This window comes from Protopterus annectens, chromosome 15.part0 (genome assembly GCF_019279795.1).
Source record: "Protopterus annectens isolate FY-2018-M chromosome 15.part0, PAN1.0, whole genome shotgun sequence".
In the NCBI taxonomy this organism is placed as follows: domain Eukaryota; kingdom Metazoa; phylum Chordata; order Ceratodontiformes; family Protopteridae; genus Protopterus; species Protopterus annectens.
In genome coordinates, this window is record NC_056749.1 from 110,786,504 (window position 1) to 110,813,855 (window position 27,352).

Genomic DNA, 27,352 nt, shown 5'->3' on the forward strand with positions numbered 1-27,352 from the left:
TAGTGAAATGTCTAAAACCCACTGCAATGAGTACAACACTAGGAATCAAACTAAATGTTAGTAAATGCCTAGTGGCAGAAAATCCTGTGAAACTCATTTGGACTGTAACTGTTATCAGAAATTAAATGCCCATTAATATGTGTTGTCTTCCCTTAGAATGTGTGCTATCATCAGAACTATAAAAACAGACAAAAATGCTGCAGAAAGAGTATTGGTTTTAAAGGATACATCAAGATAGTAGAATGATTTAATCTTGAAACAATATGGCCACATTATTTTTTTAATCTTTAAATGTAAATGGTTTGAATAAGAGCAATAAAAGAAGTTGTTTGTCTAAATATTTAAAGTCAGTAATCAGATATTGTATTTTTACAAGACACACATTTACTAAATAAAGACAAATAAATATTGTAACATTCCATAATTTCAGTAAATTGCTCTTTTAAAGAGAACAAAAAGTAGGGAGACCACAATGCTATAGAAAAATAAGGCTATATGTTCCATTTTTATTTAGTTATATCAAAGGAATGTTTGCAAACAAATCTGAGCATCAAAATAGAAGGATCACAGTACTCAAAATGTATTGGATACCAGAACATAGTACACTATTTGCAAAACAGTATAGATAACGTGCATAATAGCTTAAAGGGTATGCTAACTCTTGTTGATGATTTTAAGCAACAGTTTTAAATTCTCAGACTAGTCCTAGAATATTGAGACTGAATAACATATGAAGTCAAAGATCACGCCAGGTATTGCTTTTTCTCTGAGATGTGGCAATTCTGGAGTTACTATTTATATTTATAAGTAGTGCAGCCTCCCCCCCCCAACATTGGTAGGTATGGGCTTGTCCCCTGCAAAAAAAAAAAAAATCTCCAAAGGAGAAAAGTGCTTGTCAACATTTTTTCTTTTATAGTTTAAATTTTGTTTTATTCCAGGATTTGCAGTTACAAGTCTCAGAATTAAAACAGGGAGCCATTTTTATTGGTATTTGAAATAAAATAAAAATTCTACAGGGCGTCATGAAAACTGTTGCTACGTGTCTTAATTCATCGTCACAAATCTACCTTATTCGACAGTCACACCTGACTGTCACGTGTCTTTTCCCACTCTATCTCTCCATCTCTTGGCTGGATGTCCTTGTTCCTTTTACATTCTTCCTGTTTTTGCCATATCTTCTTTACTAAATTGCCTTCTGCTTTCCTGCATATGTGAGTACCCACTGTAATCTGTCCTCATTGACCTTATCCACAAATGGGGTTACTTTGACTTCTACTCTGATGTCCTCATTTATGCATATTTCCCACAAGTCCATCCTGCACCCCATGTCTGACAGTTAATTTCCATCACCTCTAGCTTCCTCAGCTGCTCTGCCGTTACTGCCCAGGTTTTCTGCCCTCCAGTAGTACTGGTTGCACCAGTGGTTTGTAAACTTTGTCTTCTACTTCCGTAGCATTCTTCTGTCACACATTACCCATGATGCATTACTCCAGTCAGCTTCACCATACCTTCTAGATACATGAATCTGTTAAACAGATAGACTGTTTCTCTTTTATCTCATATTTCATCTGTTTAGGATTTCACATTTGTGGCCACGGTCAGTGTCTTGTGTCTTGTCTGTAAACAATTTCATCCCACGCGCCTTCACTTTTGCATTCCAGTCTTGTATCATTTGCTGAAATTCCTGATTGTATTGACAAATTGTCTGCATACAGCAACTTTCTGCTCTGCATGCTTCAACATATATGATCAGATCTGAACTCTGTACACCCCTCCCCATTTCTAAATTTGAAAACTCTTCTTACTTGTGACATCAGGTCCTTGTATAAAATCTGCATGAATTCTACCAATGTTTTCTGGGCTTTGAACAATTGCAGGGCTTTGCAAGCTAACTTTTGGGACCTTTTGTGTACTTTCTCTAAGTGTAGGAATACTCATCTAGAATTTTTCCTTGTCTATAACATCTTTTCCACTATCTGACTCACTGCAAACAATAGTATAGTTGTACTGCATCCTGATCTGAATGCAAACTGGTTATTTTCCGCCATAGCTTGTTAGTTACAGTACTCTAACAATATCTAACATACGTTAGTTACAGTACTCTAACAATATCTAACATACGTTAGTTACAGTACTCTAACAATATCTAACATACGTTAGTTACAGTACTCTAACAATATCTAACATCGTTAGTTACAGTACTCTAACAATATCTAACATACGTTAGTTACAGTACTCTAACAATATCTAACATACGTTAGTTACAGTACTCTAACAATATGTAACATACTTTAGTTACAGTACCCTAACAATATCTAACATACTTCCATCAGGGGAAATGTTTTAGGAAAGGAATAAAAGATTGTTTTCAAATTAATGTAAACAAAAAATGCTTAAGTCATATTTATTTGTTAGCATGTGTAGCTGGTGCCAAAAGAAAAAAAAAAAGAAAGGGCAATGACCCAGTAAAATTCAAGAGTTTTAAAGTGCAACAAAATTAACAGTCTAACAATGGAAAACTATATGTTTACACTTATTAAGTCCTCAAACAAAACAATCATTTAATTTTAGATCACAAAATTAAAATAGCTCAACAGAACTTGTTGGTAGAATAGATATCTCTCCTAAATAAATCCTGCCCTCTTGAACAGACTTCCCCTTTATATTAAGTAAAGTAGTTCCTTGACCTTTTTTAAACATAATCTAGATAAGTGGATAGGAATCCATAAATTCACCCAATCTATGTCCCTTCTACCCCTCATGCAGAAGGGAATAGGTAATGAAATCTACCAATAAAGGGTAACAGAGACTTTTAGGCTACAAATTATCTCTCGAATCAACGGCCTAGTGTAAATCTAGGATATTACTAATATTAAAAGGCACAAAGCTTTGGGAAGTCGTATTGTCCTGCTGTTCTTGATAATCAAATAGTACAAGAGGTACCACCTAATGGTAAAGAAATTTTTCCTGATGATTTGGCAATTAGCTGATCAATTTGTGATGAACATATAACCAGTGTTTTCTGTTACATCACTGCCAGATGTTAAAATTTATAATTTAATTAGTTTAGTCAGAATATTTTGTATTTCTGAGTGTTTTGGATAGGATATTGACCACAAGTGTGAATGAGTAGAAGTGTTTTGGTTTTCATTTGCTTAAGAAAGGTTTGTAGACATTTATATTATACCATGACCCCCCCCCAAAACGTGCACGCTGATTGGCCAGCATGCACATTGTAAATCGAGTTATACTAATGGAAAAAGGTCTGGTCGCCCGGACTTTTTTCCATTAGTATAACTCTACTTTTAAAACACTGTCTCGCTATGTTAAATGGGTTTAACATAGCGAGACAGCTTTAAAATAAGCAACGGAGATCTCCGTTGCTTATTTTAAAGCTGTCTCGCTATGCTAAACCCATTTAACATAGCGAGACAGGTTTTAAAAAAAGCAACGGAGAAAGCAAGATCTCCGTTGCTTTTTACTGTTGGCTATGTTAAATGGGTTTAACATAGCGAGACAGTTTTAAAATAAGCAACGGACATCTTCGTTGCTTATTTTAAAACTGTCTTGCTATGTTAAACCCATTTAACATAGCGAAAACAGTAAAAAAAGCAGTGGAGAACTGGCTTTCTCCGTTGCTTTTGCCCACAGCTCTGATGTACTGCGCGAGGCGCCAGTACATCAGAACTGCCGCGGATGCCAGACATCTGCAGAAGGGCAGTAAACAGGCATTATACTATACCATTATTTAAGAAAAGTAATAGTTTCTTTTCTTAAATAATGTCATAGATAATAGCAATAACCCACTTCTGGGTGTGGGTAATGCTGGATTTACCCACGGTTGGCTTTGTTTGGTCCCTCGGGTTTCACCCTCGGGACCAAACCACGCCAACCGTGGGTAAATCCAGCATTACCCACACCCAGGCGTGGGTTATTGCTATATTATATCACAGTCATTAGTCTTGGAGAAATTCTTCTTTCATCTGCTTTGTCAGCTTATTTTTTAATGTATAAAGCATTCAAATTCAATATTTAGCTAGGAAAATACTGTTTTAAGGAAGGATTTGGTGTATTTATTTAATGGGAGTCTACGGTTGATCAAAAATTATTTTCAAGTGATAGTTTGCATCATTTTAACATTATTTCAGAAGGTGAGGAGATCTGATTTAATTTATTTGTCCATTCTTCAGTTAGGTCAGGTTTTAACATAAAGGTTAAAAAATTAATACTTTTCTGTTTAAATTATGTAATATTTGAATTATGAATAATATATTAGACAGCCTTGGCATTGTACTGTTTGATAACATTGACATATGTGTAGTAACCAATATTTTGTTTACACATCATGATTTTGCTTTGAATCTTAACTGATTTTACTTCTGTTTACAAATGCAGGATTTTAGCTATAGTATATAGGTTTACTATATAAAGAAAAGTATTTCATATAAAATAATGTATTCCATTTTCAATTTCAGTTTAATTGTGAAATTATCCATAGTGTTTTCAATGATCCTGGAAAACATTTACCTGTTACAGCTTGTTATAGGTCTCTAAATCTTATTTTACTTTTTTACTCTGACTCATTTTGGTTGAATAGCTTTAAAAGAAATCTCAACCTTCCACTGTAATTAACCTCAACCAAAACATTTTCCTACCTGAAATATCAACGGTATGGCACTGAGTGCCCAGAACCCTACAGTATGTTTTATTTTTTTTAATTCCATTTTGTACATGCCTCATATCATGAACATACTGTAGTTTTACTAACATTGCTTCAGAAATTAATCTGTCACAGTCTGCATGACCTAGGCTAGGGTCGTTCTTCGTCTTACTGTCAGTCATGATTCACAGTTTTAAAGCTTGAAATTATGTGTTGCTGAGGTCAGTAAAGTACACATATTAACAGCTAAAATAACCAAATAGTTAGTTTTTCGAGAACTATTTTATTTATTTATTTATTTAACATTTGTTAACCGGGCTAGTCCAACTGGATACATGTCCATTTTCAGTGGAGGCCCGAGGAGAAAAGCTCCACTATCTAATGCATAATAACCAAAGTATATTCAAAGTACATAGGGAATTTAAGACACAACTTAAACAGGCATTTAGGCTATCTTTTCAGTAAGTTCAAAAAGGTGAATACATAGACTATCAAATTTCTTCAGTACAGGTACATAAAATATGAGACAGAAGTAATTAAGTAGTTTAAAAGCTAAAAATAGAGTTACTAGAAAATTATAGTTTGTAGTTAAGAGAGTCAAATTCTTAGGTAGAGATGAAAAATAAAATGGAGAAATAGAGTTGGGAGTCAGTGCAAAGGAGGTACGTGATCAGCTAGGGTAATTGCAAGAGCAAAGCCAGTGATTGGTTAGAAAATGTTTCAATTGAGTTTTAAATAGTGTGATAGAAGTTTGGGCTATAAGGTCTGGAGGAAGTTGATTCCAAACTTTACCAACTGAGTTGGAAAATATAGAGTCACCTGCTGTATTCTTTGATAGAGAGGTTTGAATCAGTATTTTATTGGAAGAGCGTAGTGTTTTTAGGTTGTTATAGGGTTTTATCAGAGTGGAGAGCATTGGTATATTTTCAGGGTGGTGAAGAGCTTTATGGGCAATTGTAAGCTGATAGTATTGAATTAGGTGAGGTAACTCCAGCCACCCTAGGTTAAGGAGGTTCAGGCAGTGATGTGTTTTATATGGAGAGGCAGTGGCAAATTTGGCAATGTTGTTGTAGGCTGTTGTAAGCCTATTGATGTTATGTTTAGAAAGATTAGTATATGTGGGGGATGCATATAGTAGACTAGAGATAAGATATGTTCTGGCTATGGTAGTTCTTGCTTCAGGAGTTAAGAAAGATTTGATTCTGTAGAGAGAACCTCATTTTCTGTTAGTTGCTTTTATGATAGAGTTGATATGAAAATCAGATTTAAGTAGGTTGTCAATAGTAACTCCTAAAAGTTTGGTTGTTTGGTCAGGAGAGATAAGGGTGCCATTGTTAGAAGTAAGTGTGAAACTAATAGGGGGAGACAGGTGTGTGGGTGAGAAGAGGAGAAGTTTAGTTTTCTTAGGGTTTAAGAGAAGGCAGTGATTGGAGAACCATTGTTCTATGGTGATTAAAGTTTTTTGAGTAAGTGAGTGGAGGTCAGCTTGGGTTGTGGCAGAGCAGATGATGGTGGTGTCATCAGCGTACTGAATGCATGTAGTTAGTGGGGTGGCAAGATACAGGTCGTTAATAAAGATGGAAAATAAAAGAGGACCTAAGATGGAGCCCTGAGGTACTCCTAAAGTGGTAGGGAGAAGTTCGGAAAGATTGTTGTTCCATAAAACAGCTTGTTTCCAATTCTGAAGATAGGAAGTAAACCAGCTTAAGGCAAGATTATTGAGAGAGAGAGATTTTAGACAATGTAGGAGGAGTTGGTGATTCACCATGTCAAAGGCTTTTGACAGGTCTACAAAGAATGCTGATGAAAGAAGATTGTTATTCCGGTTTATATTAATGGAGTCTATGAAGGATAATAAGGCTGTGGTGGTGCTATGGTAGGGACGAAAGCCATGTTGGCAAGTAGCTAGAAGATTATTAGATAGGAGGTGATTTAAAAGCTGTTTGTGGATGCATTTCTCCATTATTTTAGCAATAGGAGATAGCAGTGCTATAGGGCGGTAGTTAGAGTACTCGAATGACTCACCCCCTTTGAAGAGAGGGATGATGTGGGAGATTTTCCAGAGTGAGGGTATAGTACTTTCTTTTATGGTTCTGTTGATTAGAATAGAGATAGGGTAGGCAATAGCTTTAGCACCTAGCTGGAGATATTCAGCTGGCAATTTGTCAGCTGAGGGGGTTGAGGGTTTGAGTTTCTGAAGTAAATTTAGAATATAGGAAGTGGGTATGGGTTTAAGTTGAAATAGAGGTGGAGTGCAGCTAGTGTTACCTAGTAATGAGGGGTCGGGGCTTTGTTGGTTGGCCAGTTTAAGTATGGTTGAAGTAAAGAAGTTATTTAATGCGTTAGCTGTTTGTAGGGGAGAGTCAGGGCAGGAGCCTAGTGGGTTGGGAGTTTCGACCTTGCCGGGGGATAGTAGTGAGTTAATTGATTTCCAAAATTTTTGTGGTTGGTGGTGGGAGGATTGCTGTAGCTCGGTGTAATAGTTCTTTTTATCTTGTAGGATAGCAAGCTTAGTCATGTTCCTTTTTTGTTTGAAGCTAAGGTGATCAAAAGAGTCATTAGTGGTTCGCCATTTAGTCCAGGCTTTATTCCTACTAAGGATAAGTTGTTTGGTGTTGGTTGTAAGCCATTGAGCTGTCTTAGATTTCATTCGTATAGAACGGATGGGGGCATGATGATTGAGAATAGTAAGAAAGGTATTATTAAAGTGGTTAACAGCATCATCTATTGGGAGAGTTTGTAGAGGTGACCAGTTAATTAAGCTAAGTTCGTTTTGAAACTGATGAAGGTTAAAATGTTTTTTGCTGCGAGATAAGCGAATTAGGGGAGGTATTGTTAGATGAGTTTTGTGCCTAATGATGTATGTGAGAGAGTGGTCACTGAGGTCGTCTGGGAGGGTACCTGTTGAATACTTTTGTTGGGGACTATTAGTCAAGATCCAGTCAAGTATGGTTTCTTTGTTATTGTTTTTATTTGTTCTAGTTGTGGAGTTAATGGTTTGATGGAATCAGTGCAGGTTAATAATGGTAGATGGATTAGTTTGTTTGCACATGTTCCAATCAATATTAAAGTCGCCTAGTAGTATTGTTTCTTGAAGGAGATTAATTGAAAACCAGTTTAGTAGGTCTTCTAATATGGGGGGATTGTTGCCTGGGGGAAGATAAGTACAGATGATATTAATAGTTTTGTGTGAGTTTAGGGAGAGTTTGGAAATAATCAGTTCAACATTAGAGTCCTGTGGTGGGGTAAGGGTTGATTTACTTATTTCAAGTCCAGTTTTGAAGAGTATAGCTACTCCTCCCCCTTTTTTATTAAGACGGTCTTGTCTTAGGATGTTATAGCCAGGTGGGATAATTTCGTTATTCTTTATTGTGGGTTTAAGCCAGGTTTCAGTGAGACAGAGAATGTCAAACTGTAGGATATCTAGTAGGGCATGAAGAGCAGGAAGTTTGTTACATATGCTTCGGATGTTAAGATGAGCTATTGTGAGAGATTTGGGAGGTTTAGTTTGTGGTGTAGACATAGGTTTCAATGTTTGGGAATTAGGGTATGGTATGTCTGTGTTTGGGCCAGGGTTGGGGTAGATGTCCCCATCAATTAATGATAAACCATGAATAAGGTTAGTTAGTTGTGAGGGTTTGATGCAGTACAAGTGTTTTGTGCGTCGAAGAATAAGGTATTTGATGTGTGAGAGACGATGATATTTAGGTTCAAGATACGAGTTGCTGTATATGGGACTGTGATGGGTTGTGAGTGTAGTTGGGGGGGTAGCTAGGGTATGTTTGTGTGGAGTACAAAAGGTAGGATTTAAAGGTTGCTCATAGTAGGTTATGAGGTAGGTAGAGGTAAGAATAGTTAGAAGAGTTAGTAGTAGGAGAGGAAGGTGAGTGTAGGACATGTTGCGATGAGTGGGGATAGTATATAATAGGTATGTGTTCAGAGAGGGAAAAGGTGGGTATGGGAGGAGACTGCTATGGAGTGGGTGGAGAGAAGAATATGTTCTGATTGGCTAGGGAATGTGGTGGGTGTGGTTATGTGGGGATAAATGTAGAGGTCTCAGGGGTGGGTGGGATTTGGGGGCAGGGAGGGGAGCGGAGTGAGCCTGAAGGGTGAACGGAGCGGGCAGAGCCAAAGGAGTAGGAAATTGCTGAGAGGAAACAATCAGCCAGGTAGAATAACAGCAGGTAAGTTAAAACTGGTAGTATAAATATTAAGAAGTACTGGGGTATGTTATAAGCAGATGTATAGTAGGCAGGTTAAGATAGGGGGTAGTTTGGGCAGGGGAAAAGAATAGAGAATATACTAGAGTACAGATCCAGGTAGAAGGCAGAAAACCAGTAAGTTAGGCAAAGATTCAGAGGAGGAAGAATGAGAAGTGTAAGGGGGCCACGTAGAAGGCAAAGTTATAGCAGCAGATATATGTAGGAAAAAATAAGATAGAGATAGGAATAAAAGTAAGAAATACAGTAGTAATTAAGGGAGAAAAGGTAGGAATACTAATGATAGTAATAGCAGAGTAGGAATGGGGGTCTGGTCAGAAAGATATAGGGGACTGTTGCTGGCTGCTGGTAGTCCTGGGCAGGTAGGTAGGCTAGGCACGCAGGTGGAATATTCAGGGACAAATATATAGCATAAACATACTTAGGCAGTCTTTCTTTTTAATATGAGTTGCTCCCCAACAAATGTCTTGTAATGGGATTTACTGGACACAGTTCAGGTCTTCCAGGAGGGCAAAGATTCTTTTATATGGTATAGCTGGGTCCCGTAAGAAGGGTAGTGAAAATTTAGGCAGTCTTTCTTTTTAATATGAGTTGCTCCCCGACAAATGTCTTGTAATGGGATTTACTGGACACAGTTCAGGTCTTCCAGTAGGGCAAATATTCTTTTATATGGTATAGCTGGGTCCCGTAAGAAGGGTAGTGAAAATTTAGGCAGTCTTTCTTTTTAATATGAGTTGCTCCCCGACAAATGTCTTGTAATGGGATTTACTGGACACAGTTCAGGTCTTCCAGGAGGGCAAAGATTCTTTTATATGGTATAGCTGGGTCCCGTAAGAAGGGTAGTGAAAATTTAGGCAGTCTTTCTTTTTAATATGAGTTGCTCCCCGACAAATGTCTTGTAATGGGATTTACTGGACACAGTTCAGGTCTTCCAGGAGGGCAGAGATTCTTTTATATGGTATAGCTGGGTCCCGTAAAAAGGGTAGTGAAAATTTAAGCAGTCTTTCTTTTTAATATGAGTTGCTCCCCGACAAATGTCTTGTAATAGGATTTACTGGACACAGTTCAGGTCTTCCAGGAGGGCAAATATTCTTTTATATGGTATAGCTGGGTCCCGTAAGAAGGGTAGCGAAAATCCTAGTTGTCCCACCCACACCGATAGGAGACGCACAGCAGCCAAGCCAGTGGTAGGGAATAAAGATTTATATATAGAACAGAAAGATTAAAGATTTATATATAGAACAGAAATTGGTTGATTTTGCTATTTTTTAGAGAACTATTTATTTGTAGAACAAAAATTGGTTGTTTGTGCTATAACATTATGTAAACTGCTAAGCACTTTCAGTTTTGACCAATGAAATTTTGCTTTTACCCATATAAATGCAGATAAGGACTGTCTAAAAAATAAAATAAGTATTGTAAGTTTGGCCATTGCTTTAAAGTGACAGTTTTCTTCCACTAATGAATAGCAGACCTAACTTGTCACTTCATAAGGAATATGGGAGAAGGTTTAGCATTATCAAAGGACTGGATGTTTGCCTGCTTCAAAAAAAATCCTGATTCAGCATATATGCTTTGAAGGCATTAAATGTATAAAGTAGCCCTTACCTAGCACAAATCAGGGCCATACAATGAAACAAAAGCATGGCATAACTTCTAGAGGCTGTAAAATGACTGACTCATAGCAGAAATATCTACAAGTGGCCAAGTTGAATTCCCCAAATATCAGTTGCCAGAAGCATAAGACACAGTGGAGCCCAATTTTGATAGTTACTGCTGGAGCTATGTCTAAGTGTGTGCTGGCAGTTATTCTCTTATTCTGGGAAATTTCTCCTTTTTTTTAGGTTGGTACGACCATGGAGTTGATATATATAAGTTTTGGGGAGTATGCCCCCACAGCAAGGGTATAGAAAACACACCTCGCTTTTTCCTCCCTTTTGTGTTTCAGGCATTAGTTTTCAACAAAAAAAAAAAAAAGAATCCTTTCAGTATGACAGGCGCCATGATAACCGTTTTGTAGTAAATGTACATTAAAATATAGTATGAAGCATTTATAATGACTCTGATATATTAGAACACAAACTGTAAAAATATGATACATGTTTTTGGAGTTGTGAGATGTAGTTTTCCTTTAAATTAGGCAATAAAGCTCATCTTTTGGGTAGCTTTACTTACCTTGTCACAAATTGGCCCTTCCATCATAGCAATAGTCTTTTTTTTTTTAAACAGCTTTATTGAAAACATTAATATAATGAACATATATTTTGAAAAAAACTGAATAAGTTAAATTTTTTAAAATGCAATATTTGAAAAAGAAAAAAAATAATACAATAGCTATAATAGCACAGTAAACTATGTACAATGATGTTCACTATATATCGAATAACAGGATCAATTAATTTTAGTTTGGCAGAAGAAAAATGAAAACATAGAATAAAAGATTAAAGAAAAAGGAAAGATTACTGCATTAATCATGTATCCAGTTCTTTAACTAATAATTCATGTACATTTTCCCACATAGCAATAGTCTTAAAGAGCAAATGTTTGTACTGCACTAGCATTAGTAGTTAAGTAGTTTGCTCACACACCAGCTTGGCAGTTTAGATCCTTTCTAATGTAGAGAAACTAGGTAACAATGTACATGTGCTTCAACTACTTGGTAAAATCAGGAGTGACCCATTTTGATGATGATAATTATAATAAACATAGTGTGAAATTATTTTTTGTGGGACTGGAAGATAATATTTGAGAAAGATAATATTTACCAATGCTAAGAATGTTTCCATGCACCTTTATTAAAATATATAAGTATTAACGTAAATAGTTCTAAAACTAAACAGAACAGGCAAATTAATTTGTTATATGATGAAAAAACATGTATGCACAATTTAGAAACACATCATGCATAACAAGTAAATTAGGACTTAAAGCAGTGTATGCACTGACTGAAAACGATCTATAAAACACTCAAGAAGCTCCTATGAACTTTATTTGGGTAGTGAAGTATCTGGTACCCTCTGTGGTCTTTTCAGTACTGATATATCACACGCATTAGATAAATGTTTCACATTTGAATGTTCTGTGTGTTCCTGTACAATTTTTTTACTGGTTTCATTTTTTGGTTAATATCTGGCTTTTTTTTTTCAAAAAAAAAAACAGGAATTTACTATGAACTTGTCAAAGTAAAATGTATAACAGTATGGTTACCTTCCTACTAAGTGCATCAATCAGTCAGTAAAAGTCATGGAAATGTAGCAGTGCACTAATCCACACTTTCTGCAGACAGTAGTCTGAGCCACAAAGATTAGCATTTTCATTTTTTAACATAATTAAATGATTAAAACCTTTTAGGTTGAATTAAATGCGTACATGGGTAAAATTTTGTGTCATGTGGGGCTAAGAGTTTGATATCAGTGAAACAGAACCTTTGAATGGCCATTTAACACTAAGTGAAGCATTTTGTATTTGTCAAATGGTATAGCAAACTTGCTGGCTGACAGATTCAGCGAAAACTTTACCCCTCTGTCCCCATCAGTAAATCAGGACATCCCCAGTACCTGCCCTCTTCCCCTTATATCTAGGGAACAGGTCATGACTGCAAATAATACAGCCTACAGCCTCCATGGGACCCGATACCATCCCAGGCTGCATCCTACATGAACTCAGGCAGGAACTTGCAGCACTGTTAGGCACCCTATTCAACTAAAGCCTAAGTACTGGCTTCATCCCAGATGAGTGAAGGACAGCCACTGTCATCTCTTTACATAAAGGTGGAGCTTCCACCGATCCGGGAAATGATAGACCCAACAGCTTAACTAGCCTGATCTGCAAGGCCATGGAACAGATTATCATGGACCTCATTACCAAGGACATTGGCAACCTCCAAACACTTGATCCCACACAGTTTGGCTTCATCAAGGAGAGGTCATGTCTGCTAAATTTGGTTGACTTCTTTGAGACAGTCTCCAAAACCATAGACGAGGGGAAGGTGGTGCACACCGCCTACCTTGACCTGGCAAAAGCCTTTGACACTGTTCCCCACTCGGGCATAATAGATAAACTCTCTCAACTAGGCATCAATCCATATGTTATCAGATGGGTAGCAAACTGGCTCACTGATAGAACCCATGTAGAGAAAATAGGGGAAGCCACCTCAAGCATCAGACCCGCAACAATTGGCGAACCCTAGGGTTCGGTCTTGGGGCCTCTGTTATTTGGGATATACTTTTCTGAGGTGCAGGCCAAAACCAGTGGGCAGACAATGGCAAGCTGGGTGCTGTCATCAATTTCCCTAGTGATTCAGACATCCTCCAAGAGGATCTCACTCAGACAAATGACTAGTGCCAGAAACATGGCCTCAAGCTGAATACTAAAAAATGCAACATCATCCTCTTTGGGGAGAGTGACATCCCCACACATTATCACATTAATAACAACTTCCTAAGCACGTAGTCAGTCGTGAGGGATTTGTGCACCCAACCTGACTTTTGAGCACCATGTTGCTTCTGTTGTAAGGCCCACCTCATAAGTAAGATTATCTCATCCAGGTACAAGGAGGTCATAACATCTTTGTATTCTTCCCTTATAAGGCCCATTATTGATTACAACACCCCTTTTGGCATGTACCTCGCAAAGCACATGCAGCAACTGGAAAGACCACAGATGTTCCTCACCAGGAGAACCCAGGGCCTCAAACATCTGTTATACACAGATAGGCTAAAAGCCCTATCCCTCTTCTCAGTTTCATACAGACTCCTCAGAGGTGACCTCTGTCTGGCATACAAGGAAATCACGGACCCCACCTTGATGGGACTGCTGCATATCCGCAAGTCAAGCTTCACTCGAGTAACCCGCATGCACGGCCTCAACCTGGTCTGTGACATCAACAAGACTTGTTGGTAGGGCAGATTTGTGTCCCAGAAACTCCCCCATCTATGGAATAGACTCCCTCTCCATGTCAAGCAGTGTACCTCTTTACCACTTTTTAAGTGCAACCTGGATAACTGGATGGGAAACAGAAAACATACCCCTGGGATACCACCCGTGTCCCAGCTGGACAGGGGCATCAGGTGCTGATTTGTCTAAACAAGGGCTAAACTCTTGGCTAGGCTTATAAGGGCCTCAGGGCCAATAGCCTAGTAACCTCCTATGATCCTATGATTTTGAGGGAAATTTTTTTATCATTTATTATTAACCTAAAGGAATTCTTATCAACTATAGAATGTGAGCTTTATCCTTATAATAAAACTTTACAAAGATCACATATGCCATTACTTTGGAAAAAGGCCAACAATGAGTCATTATTTAAGGGCTGAAATAGAATGATTTCATTAATTATACACCTAATATTTTAATCCCTATGATGGGAAACACTTTTGAAAGGTTGTTTCTAAGAAATCATAATGGATTAGAGTTATGGGATATTTATCAAGAAGGTTTTGTACCATGAAGATCCTACTTTATGAATTTTGTAAGTCTCCATGAGTACAGTAGCTTACCCCTTGATTTTGATTTTATATGCACAGGTGAATTTTTAGATCTAGCTAAGGCATTTGATTTTATTCCATATTTTTCACATTTGATGTGTTATTTTTACCCCCTTGTTTTATAAATCGAATTAGAAATTGGCTTTCGGGTATGATTTTAGAGTTAAAATCACTAGATAATATTCATCTAGAAAATGTGTAATATGAGGAGTCCCTTGAGACTGTGCCAGGAACCTTGTTGGCTATTTTGTTGTCTTATTTCATTTAGTTCTGGATAAGATATTTTTGAGGCTTATGTTTGCTGATGATCATAGACTAGGGCCAGTTACATCATGTTCCTATCAAATTTCACATTTTCAGTAGGCATTAAAGGAGTTTGTATTAGTTCATAGTTAATAACCTTAAAATTAATCCGATTAAGAGTTTTGTAATGTATTTTGGTAAGGATAGCACTGTACCTGTTCTTTATTCTCTGATCAAACATTAAAAGTAACTGATAGTTGTAAAGACGTGAGGAATATAATATTGTCAGATTTAAAATGTTATAGTTAGTGTGCCCTTTTTAGTTAAGGAATTGTAGTATGTTATTCACATGCTTTCGAATACTATATCATTTCATAGTAAGGAGGCCCTGTGTCTGTTTCAGCCTATTTTTCAATGTAAATAATTATGTCTAGTTTTATACTACAACTCTTATTAAATGTATTGAAAAAGTTCAAGGGTAGTACAACGTTAGTGTTATTGATGTAAACAGTTTGTAACATTCTGTGTAAATTTAATTTATTTTGTTATATACCCTGGCATAGCATTTTGAGAAAGAAATATTGTATAGCTCAAATTTATTATAATGCTTATTCCTAAGCACTTTACAAAGAAAACCATCACACAGTGTAAACAATTGCAATACCCAAATAAAATTGCTGTAAAAGGACCCAAACCAGCGTAACAGATACAAATTTAAGTCTGACTGGAATAAAAAAATCATTGTCCCAGTATCTTCATGTAGTCTTTTTATAACTTCCACAAAGTGAACAGCTGCCCTGTTACCACCAAAGCGAAATGGCAATTATGACAGGTAAACTTATAAAATTCAACAAAAGGAAACAGCGAAACAAAATCCCAGCTGAGCATTCAAATTAGATACCACTTGTTATGATTAAAGAATAGCAAATAAAATATTGAGTCAATAGCTTAAGTTCCAAAGAAATCTTACTTTTATAGTCCATCAAAATATAAACTATGAGGAGCTCAGCGAACAGCTGTCTGTTATCTCCATTCAGTTCTTCCATGTCAACCCTTTTTTCCGAAGTCCAGTCAGTTTCTGAAAACAGAAGCTACAGAATGACTACAATTAGGGTTAAAAGACACTAACCACAGCCCCATACTTTCAACAATTGCTCTTCCTTTTATATTCACTCACACAGTCTCCTTAGAGGCACGTACGCAATCCTAAAATAAGCACAGCAAGAAAGTTAAAGGGAATCTTCTGAAAAGATCTTTATGTAGTACAGTATGTAGGAGGTAGGGGTCAAATTTTGTTATTCAAACTCAGTATGGTAATAATCATGCTGTGTCTTTTCCATTACACTTGCAAGAATGTGGAATGAACACACACATGTACACACACAGACATATGCATATGAATGCATATGAATGCATACACATACACACATGTGGATGTATTTCATATAAGTGAACATAAAAATGCTGGAAAGACAAGAACAAAGATCCCAAAAAAAGATCAAAAACATTTTAAAGAAAAAGCATAAATAAAATTTTGCTCTTCTGAGTCCCACACCCCCACCAACTCCAAGATGACAAAACAGCAGGGAAAGGGCAAATCCTTACCCCCATTGTACTGTGATCTCCCATATGTAAATTCAAGCATTCTTTTTTGTATTTCTTTAATATTCTGAACATTCAAACAAGTGAATCTTCAAGCTAATGAATTACACCTATACATACATACAACACACACGCACATATATATTTTCACTTTTTTATATTTAGTTTCACTGTATCAAGGATCACAACTGACAATCTTATAATTCCAACAGGAACCCGGCTTATGCATAAAGATCAGCCTGTGGGAGGAGGTTAGAATCTAAGCATATGGTTGAGTATGCCCCCCTCCAGCCAACCACTTGAGTACTACTATATCCTAAAGGTACCCTCCCCAAGAGTAAGACACAGTATTTGCACCACTGCATGATAATGTGATTCTATAACTTGTAGTTGCATTACACATTATTTATGCAAGATGCTTTACACAAAGTTATCCATTCACCATGCAATATTTCATCTACTACAACATGTCTGATGCAATGGTATCCATTACTTGTGTATTGCCTTGGTGAAAATGTATCCCTACGTTTAATTCTGCAGGTACACCATAGTGAGCACTTCTTGCACTAAATTCTTTATCTGTGCCATAGTGGGCATTGGTCATGTGTGAAAAGAGTTTGAGCACCAACTTACTTAACTAGTAAAAAGTATCTCAAAATGTAAAAAAAAAGGGTAAATATAAATGTATGGTTGCACTTCTTCTCTTCCCATTGGTCTTTTTAAAAATCAAACCAGACCATGTGTCACTCACTTACAAACTATGACATGCCAGCATGCCATACTCCAGTACCCCAGTAAGATGAGATGTATATCCAACATACTTGAGTACATCGAAAAGAACATAAAATACAGCTAGGTTACCTATAGTCGAGTGGTGCTCTTGTCAGGCTCTGCAACCAAGTACAAGGAGGTTATCCTTCTTGGAACCAACATAAAGCAGAGAATGGTGAGCCTGTAAGGTTCTATGATCCTTGGTGGTACTAATTGTGGTACACAACTGTAATCCAACTAACCTGTAAGCTACTTCTGTATTAATCATCTGGTTTATTTTGTGAGCACTTTCAGTGTAAATAGGATATGGAATGTGAAATATTAGAATCCCCCTCAGAAGAACAGCATAGCTAGGAATTAGAGAACTTTAAATTCTTCCCTGGATCATATTTAATCTCTGGATAGTGGAGCTGCAACAACTTTGGGCATTTTCTTCCTCAACATCCTCAGCAACAACAGCAACAGTAATAAATAAGCAGACACTGTTAAGGACAAAAACTTTTTAACTCTGGTATCTACACATATATTTAATGTTCTTCATATTTAATTTTTCTTTAATGTGCTATTTTGCTTGTAAATAAAATAATTCCTGAATAGGGTATCACAGGAGTATGGCAAACACATCACTCAGTGTCCATATTCTAATATATGATATTCTAATAAAGCAGTTTGTTCTCCTGCAATCTGAGACACATTTTCTAACCAATCAGATTTCCCATCTCATCAATCAGTCATACCAAGTAGCCTAATCCACTCCCCTCTTTTCAAGAGGATTTAAACCACTACATTTTAAAACACTGCAAACTAAGAGTTTTATTATCTAATGAAGTTTATTTACAATGAAAGCACTCATAAAGAAATAAACCAGACAATTTAAACCCACAGAAGGATCCCTGTGAATGTTTATTTTCTCTTATTTTTTTACTATACTAATAGAGAGTATTTCTGATGCTGTTTTGACTTCTGATATGCAGTAAATCCATTAGCAATGGCTCAGAGGATGTTTTGCATGTCAGACACAGGTCACCTCTTAGCAATCTATAGGATAGCGATATACTGACAGGCTTTGAGTCCGACCATGTAGGGCATGTTGTTTGGGCCTTGTATCCATTTAGTAAGGCATCTCTATGAGTGTTTCAGCTGTTTCATGTGTCTGGACAGATACATGCTGTGACGCCTGTGCCCTGGCCCAGCAATCAAGGACCCTCAATCCTCACCACTAACACCAGTGAGGGCCATCTCATATAGGAGGAAAGGATAACAAATAGACACAGTAAAGTGCAATTTCCCTTAAGAGCACACAGAGATCACAGTCAGTCCGGGGCTGGTCGCTCCCTTGCTCTCCAGGTCCCCAATAAGACTGGCACAGCTATAGGGTCCAGATCTCAGCCTAGCTGGGCAAGCTAAAACCTCCAGTACCCTCTCTGTCCAACCAGTGTTTCTTGTACCTGCCCAAGTAGCTGGCACACACACACTTTGAGATATGAGTTTATATAACCACACAGACACTCCTGGGAAAGGCTGGCACAGGTTCTCCAGCTGTACCCCTATTACCCAGACGATACGGTAGTACAGCCTGCCACCACCCAGCTAATATTTATCAGCTACTCAAAGGCCCTTAAAAGGGTGTCCAATTATTACTGTGCAATATTATTATTATCCAATTGGTAGTATAACTAAAGAGTCAAGGCTTATTAGAGTGACTTGGTATAATAATCACTATAAATATGCAATGTACTCTAGAGCTTAAATTATCTCTACACAAAACAGCCACAGTTGAAAGATTTTAAAATATTTAATAATAAATAATAAAAACACAAGACAATACTTCTTACTACACAGTGCTAGTCAAGAGTTCAGAGATCACAGAGAAATACTTAAAATAATTCAGTAGTACAGTTCTGACATCACAGAAAAACACTTAGTCTAATCTTTGTAGTTTCTAGCTATTTCTAAAAGAAAACACAAGTCTAAGATAAGCTTACGTAAGAAAACAGGCACAGTGCTGATGAGTTGGATGGTCAAGACAAAAATGCTTATTCCTCTCTGGTTCTCTCTGTTTAAATTGGAATTGCAGTTCTTATTCACATTACATCATTCTTCACACTTTCCTGGGTTCCGAGGCGAACAGAAACTGCATTTACATTCTTAACATCTCCTTTTGTTATCTTTCAGCTGGTCAGGAGCAATAAAAATACATTTGCATGTTTAAATCTAGCAATTTAACTCTTGGTTAAAACAATAGAAAGACTTTATTCATCTAGACCCTTCCGTACCACTGTCTACATCACAGGGTCACAACATGCTTTACTTTGGTCAGTAGAGTACACTGTTGTCACATTTTTTTCCATTTCTACATGTAACACTATTTCTTTACATTTAAGACAACAAGCCTGTAGTTTACATTCATATTTGCAAATGACAGAATTATCTGCAAAATTCTATCTGGCTAGGCTGGCAGCCTTCATCTATCTTTACCCACTCTTCACACATGCAAAAGGAGGAATTATATTCATTGATTTTTACCTAATGAGGGCTGAGTAAAGGGGAAACAATGACATCCTTGGATCTAGACACAATCCTTTTATTTATAAGCTGTGCAGTATAGAAGGCCTTTCTTAGAACACTGGACACATATTGGTCAAACGTTAGGTCTCTGTCCACATAAGTTCCCACATGAACAACTAGGTCAGCTCCTAGAGACATATTGTAAATGGGGTAGTTTCCTGAGGTAAATGGCTTCCTAAAAGATACAGTAATTCATTTTTTGGTGACTCTATCGTCAGGCACACTGACGTCCCGCTCACCAGGCTGAACAAGGAGAAGGTCACGGTGAGCTGCCTGTCGGGCGCTAAGATCCGCCACATAACACAAGCACTCAGGTCACTCCAAGGCAAGTACAAATATGACTCAGTCATTGTCCATGCTGGTGTGAATGACCTGAGATGTACCTCCCTGGACTACATGAAAAGAGACATAGAGGAGCTCTCTGAGCATGTAGCCCAGGCCGGTATGACCCTGACCTTGAGTAGCATCTTACCCTCACCAAGAATGATGCCACAATATGAAGACAAGATGATCAATTTCAACAATTGGCTTAAGTATTGGTGTCATTCAAAGGGGATCCAATGCCTGTCAGCCTGGGATGATATGCTCGACAAGCCACGATGCTTCGCTAGGGACGGCTTGCACCTGTCACCCCTGGGCTTTCGGATATTGGCAAAGGCTCTTGCTACCCCCATAGTGCCTTTTTTAGGCAAGGCTCAAAGACAAACCCACCTCCATAGGTATCACAAGGGATAAGAAACTAAGAGTAATGCTACTCAACGCCAGAAGTCTAAACCTCAAGATGCACACACTCGAAACTCTCCTTAGCATGGAGAACATCGATATCTGTGCAGTAACAGAAACCTGGTTCAAGGCTCCCGAGAGCACCCCAGCACTACCAGGTTATACCTCATACCATGCTTTTCGGCCGCAAAACTTGGACCGAACCACAAAAGGAGGGGGAGTATCAATATTTGTCAAAGATACCCACACCTCCAGGCTGGTGGCACAGCACGAAGCATCAGAGACTATCCATGTGCAACTAACAGTGGGCAAAACTGCCTTCCAGTTTATAGCCTGCTACAGACCACCCTCCCAAACCCAGGAACCCCACTCGGCCTTCCTGAGAACACTGGAAAATATGAAGGTCTCTCCAAACACCATTATATTGGGCGACTTCAACTACCCAAACATAGACTGGGAGCAGTACTCTAGCTCCAACACCCTAGCCCAAAGGTTCCTAGAATTTATAATCTCAAATGCTATGGAACAACTTGTTACCACTCCCACAAGAGGGGAAAACATACTGGACCTGATCATCACCAACATGGGGACTCTATGCTCCAGACCAGAAGTGTATCCCTCACTGATAAGATCAGATCATAAACTAATCTCACTGGATATTCACATCCCGACTCCACCCCCTGCCCTGAAAACGACAGTGAAAAACTTCTCTAAAGCAAATTTCACACTCCTCAAAACTGAGGCGGAATCCTTCAAAGCCCCCGGGCCTGTGGAAAATACATCCCAGACCGCAGAATCACTTATAAACGCATTCTATGAACACCTTCAGGAATGCATGGATCATGCAATCCCAAATAAAACCAAGACCCAATCCTCCAAAGACAGACGTCCTGTCTGGTGCACCCCAGCCATAAACAAACTATACAATAGAAGGAGGAAGCTACTACATGACAGAGCAAAATCCCAAAAAGGGAAGGCATCTCTGATCAGTATTAGCAAAAAATTACGGGCACTCATAAAATCGTCTAAGGCCGGCTTCGAGAGAAAAATTGCACAGGACACTAAGGATAATCACAAGGCTTTCTTTAGTTATGTTAGGAACCTGGGTGGGAATTCCCAGATATGCTCAGAATTAGTCCAAAATGACAAAAAATACACCGAACCCACAGACATTGCCAACATCCTAGCTGACAGGTTCAATGCAAACTTCTCCCCCCCACCTAAAGGCCAAATATCTATCCCAGCAGAGTGCTGCCCCCCTGACATCTCAGATGCTCAGGTAAGAGCTGCCCTCTCCAAAGCAAAAAACACAGCATCAATGGGACCAGACGGTGTCCCGGGCTGCGTCCTACATGAACTCCAAGAAGAGCTAAACCCAAACATAAAACTACTGTAGAATCTCAGCCTTACTACAGGATATGTACCCAAAGAGTGGCGTACAGCAACAGTGGTCCCTCTCCACAAAGGTGGTGCCTCAACGGATCCTGGAAACTATCGCCCCATAAACCTGACTAGCTTGGTCTGCAAAGCTATGGAAAGGATCATCATGGACCTCATAAATAAAGATATTGGGGACCTACAGACACTGGATCCTACCCAGTTCAGCTTTGTTAAGGGCAGATCCTGCCTCTTAAACCTGTTTGATTTCTTTGAAACAGTCACCAAGGCCACTGACGAGGGGAAGGTGGTCCACACAGCCTACCTGGACCTCGCAAAAGCCTTCGATAGAATACCCCACTCGGGCATTATAGATAAGCTCACCAGTTTAAATATAAACCCCTGTGTCACTAGATGGATTGCAAACTGACTCAAGTACAGAACACACATGGTTAGAATTGCTGGAGCCATGTCAGACTCCAAACCAGTTACAAGTGGCGTCCCACAAGGCTCAGTCCTGGGACCTCTCTTGTTCGGTATATATTGCTCGGAGGTACAGGCCAACACGGAAGGACTGTGGCTGACCAAGTTCGCAGATGACTGCAAACTGGGCACCATAATCGACTCTCCAGCCGACACAAGCATCCTACAAAAGGGCCTCATAGAAACAGACAACTGGTGCCAGAGCCATGGCCTCAAGCTAAATGCCAAAAAGTGTATAGTCATCCCCTTTGGCAAAAACAAAGTGCCCACAAATTACCACATAGGTGGTAATCCATTAAGTACAGAAGAAGTAATTAGGGACCTGGGGACTCAAGTTGATAGCAATCTCTCATTTGACAACCACGTGGCCAAAGTGGTTAGAAAAACATTTTATATAGCCCACCTAATCATGAAGGGATTCACATCTAGATCAGGGGAGGTCATTGTGCCTCTTTACTCATCCCTCATCAGGCCCATAATTGAGTACAATGCCCCTTTTGGGATGTACCTTACCAGACACCTGCAGCAACTGGAAAGAATCCAAAAGTAACTCACCAAGAGGATCAAAGGGCTCAAACAGATGCCATATGCTGCCTGTTTAAAGAAACTCCAGCTCTACTCAGTGGCATACTGCCTGCTCAGAGGCGATCTGTGCCTGACGTATAAAGCCATGTCCAACCCGGAATTAATGGACATGCTGCACCTCAGAAAATCCAAATCCCATCAAGCTACGCGCTCGAGAGACTTGAACCTCAGCACTGAAATAAATAGGACATGCTGGAGGGACAGATTCATAACCCAGAGGCTCTCTTCACTCTGGAATAAAATCCCAGTCCAGGTTAGGCAGAATGCCTCATTGACTCTCTTCGAGAGGAATCTTGATGAGTGGATGGGAGATCGTAGGTTTACCCCGGGTATCACTTCTGTGTCACTGTTAGACAGAGGCACAGTATACTAACCTCGGAAAAGGGCATAGCAAAATTAATTTAAAATGAGTCGCGAAAGCCAAACACACTCTGGCTATGCTTATAAATGCCCTAGGGCAGATAGCCTAGTATGAACCTATGAACCTATGAACCTATTAGTTTCAGTCTGTGATTTTCACACCAACCTTCTTGCAGCATGTTCAATCTTTTTGCGATATCAGATCAAGTGTGTATAAACAAATATAACTGCATTCTAATTCATGTTCAAAGTAAGTATATGTACACTGAAAATACACAGCTAAACTATGCAATCTCAAGCGTTCCTAAAGTGATACACAATTGTACTTTAATTTTAATCTTAACTTGTATGAAATGGAGCTTTTCACCTCATGATGGAACTGAAAAGAGGCAAATTTCTAACCAGTCAGTGGTCTATCTTGGTAAAAAAAATGCAATAAAACAAATAAATAATTAACATTTTTAAGTGCAATAAAGCATCCTATTTTGTACACCAAACATACATTACTGCTTTCCTAGGATTACTACTCAAGGTGTTAACTTTTCATTATGTAATCTGTTACACACACACACACACACACACACACACAAACACACACACACACACACACACACACACACACACACACACACACACACACACACACACACACACACACACACACTCTCTCTCTCTCTCTCTCTCTCTCTCTCTCTCAAGGGATCAGAAAACATTGTCCCCAAATACATTACAATAGCAATAATAAAAAAAAGTAAGTTCATAATTTCACATCACACAAAACGCTCAAGCACATAATTTTGCATCCTGATTTCTAAATATACTTCCTCCATGTTTGTTCATATTTAGAGGAAAGGGAAGGTTTAAAAAACTAATTTCTTCCCTTTTCTCAGAGTTGCACAACCTCTAAGTATCCATTAGAGCACCCAAAGCAAAACAAACTTCAATGTACTGACATCATTAGAAAGCGATTAGATAGTTACAATCACATGAGCATCAAGAAACCCTAGGGAAACCCATGTCTGTAAATACATAAATATAAACACACACACACACACACACACACACACACACACACACACACACACATCTGCATCACGTACATATTTATTGATCTGTATATAGCTACACAATGAATGTAGACTACAGAAAATTAATTTTCCCTGTTTTAAATACAAATATATGTGTGCAGAACTGTTTTTATTTCCATCCCCATATTCATACGCACACACAAAAACACCCAAATTAGTCATTCATGTACGTACAAATGAAAATATAGATTTGCACATGTGTATATATTAAAAATATAGAACCTGTCTGGGATTCATGAACATTTTTTGCACTGAGTATATTAATACTTAAGATCCTTAAATCATTTTGTTGTTTGTCAGCAATGGAAAGATGTAAGTGCCTGATTCACAACAAACCCAACTGTGTAGCTCACGGGTATTACCATGGTACAAGAAGGAGGATTTATACTGACCTGCTGCACTTGGAGGATCACATGACTGACCTGCAGTACTTGGAGGATCACATGACTGACCTGCAGTACTTGGAGGATCATGTGACTGACCTTCTGTACTTGGAGGGTCATGAGACAGTGGAATGGAAATTGACATTCTGCATTAAATGCTCACTCCTCCTCCTGATTAAAACAAAAAAATATCCACACTGTTTGAATCTGCTGCTTACTGTAAGATGATGGGTGTGCAGTGATCTTCTGTGCCCCCCCCCCCCCACGTAAACTGCCTTATTTGTTCAGGTGAGTGGATTTAGTGGAGGGAGACTGTTCACCTGTGCATACTACTCAGGTCTGCTCATTTCTATGCAGCATGTATATCACTATGTAATCCATGCTGGGCTAAGGGAATATGAAAGATATTTAAATCAGCATGTTAAAGAATCAGTTGTCATCTTATTATGATGATAAGGAGGGCATGTCCCCAAATTACTGGTATGTAATTTTTGTTATATGGAATGTGAGGGGGTGTGGACTTTGGCAGTAATCATAGCACTTTAGTAAGGGAGAAACGACACGGGGTACTTGGGCAATGAGCATTATATATTTATATAAGGTATTTGTCATGGAATCCCTAAACTACAAGATTTCTACATCTAGGATACAAGTCATATATGTTGTTAAGGGGTTCAGTTTAGATCATAGAATTTGCAATGCAAATCAGTCCAAGGACATTGTCAGAACCTATATATATATCATCATCATCTTCTTTCGGCTGTTCCTGTTAGGGGTCGCCACAGCGGATCACCTGTTTCCATTTCTTCCTGTCCTCTGCATCTTGCTATGTCACACCAACCACCTGCATGTCCTCTCTCACCACATCCATAAACCTTATCTTAGGCCATCCTCTTTTCCTGTTACCTGGTAGCTTCATCCTTAGCATCTTTTTCCCAATATACTCCGCATCCCTTCTCAGCACATGTCCAAACCAACGTAATCTTGCCTCTCTGGCTTTGTTTCCAAACCTTCCAACCTGGGTTGACCCTCTAATATACTTATTCCCAAGCCTGTCCACCCTCGTCACACCCAGTGCAAATCTTAACATCTTTAACTCTGCCACATCCAGCTCAAACTCCTGCCTTTTTGTCAATGCTACTGTCTCCAACCCATATAACATAGCTGGTCTCACTACTCTCTTGTAGACCTTCCCTTTCACTATTACAGGTACTCGTCTGTCAGAAAACACTCCTAACACTCTTCTCCACCCTCTCCATCCTGCCTGTACTCTCTTCTTCACCTCTCTTCCACACTCACCGTTACGCTGAACTATTGACCCCAAGTATTTAAACTCATCCACCTTCGCCACCTCTACTCCTTGCATCCTCACCATTACTCTATCCTCCCTCACATTCACACACACATATATTCTGTCTTAGTCCTACTGACCTTCATTCCTCTTCTCTCTAGAAAATATCTCCATCTCTCCAGGGTCTCCTCCACCAGTTCCCTACTCTCACTACATATCACAATGTCATCTGTAAACATCATAGTCCATGGGGACTCCTGCCTGATCTCGTCTTTCAACCTGTTCATCACCATTGAAAATAAGAAAGGGCTCAGAGCTGATGCTTGATGTAACCCCACCTCCACCTTAAACGCATCCGTCACTCCCACCGCAGACCTCACCGCTGTCACACTACCCTCGTACATATCCCGTACCACTCTTATATACTTCTCTGACACTCCTGACTTCCTCATACAATACCACAGCTGCTCTCTAGGCACCCTGTAATATGCTTTCTCCAAGTCTACAAAAACACAATGCAACTCCTTCTGACATTCTCTGTACTTCTCCATCAACACTCTCAGAGCAAACATTGCATCTGTAGTGCTCTTTCTCGGCATAAAACCATACTGCTGTTCACTAATCATCACATCCCTTCTTAACCTAGCTTCCACTACTCTTTCCCATCACTTCATGCTGTGACTGGTCAATTTAATCCCTCTGTAGTTACTGTAGCTCTGCACATCACTCTTATTCTTAAAAATCGATACCAAAACACTTTTTCTCCATTCCTCAGGCATCCTCTCACTTTCCAAGATTTTATTAAACAATTTGGTTAAAAACTCCACTGCCATTTCACCTAAACACCTCCATGCTTTCACAGGTATGTCATCTGGGCCAACAGCCTTTCCATTCTTCATCCTCTTCGTAGCTATCCTTACTTCCTCCTTGCTAATCCATTGTACTTCATGATTCACTATCCCTACATCATCCAACCTTCTCTCCCTCTCATTTTATTCATTCATCAACCCCTCAAAGTATTCTTTCCATCTCCTCAACACACTCTCCTCGCTTGTGAGTATGTTTCCCTCATTATCCTTTATCACCTTTGCCTGCTGCACATCTTTCCTAGGTCGGTCCCTCTGTCTAGCCAGTCGGGTCCTTTTCTCCCTCCTTAGTGTCCAACCTTTCATACAACTCTTCATATGCCTTATCCTTAGCCTTCGCCACCTCTCTCTTTGCCATGCACCTCATCTCCTTATACTCCTGTCTACTTTCTTCATCTCTCTGACAATCCCACTTCTTCTTTGCCAACCACTTTGCCTGTATACTCTTCTGTACTTCCTCATTCCACCATCATGTCTCCTTGTTGTCCTTCCTCTGTCCCAATGTGATACCAAGCACCTTTCTAGCCGTCTCCCTTACTAGTTGTGCTGTAGTTACCCAGCTATTCGGTAACTCTTCACTGCCACCCAGTGCCTGCCTTAACTCATCCCTGAACTCCACCTCACAATTACCCTTTTTCAATTTCCA

At 38.9% G+C, this 27,352-nt stretch overlaps 1 protein-coding gene across 3 annotated transcripts in view; it reads left to right on the forward strand.

Moving 5' to 3' along the window:
* Positions 1 to 27,352, forward strand: part of LOC122789976 (diacylglycerol kinase delta-like) — a 1,345,205-nt gene that overhangs the window by 693,890 nt on the left and 623,963 nt on the right. The gene's annotated exons all lie outside the window — the stretch shown is intronic.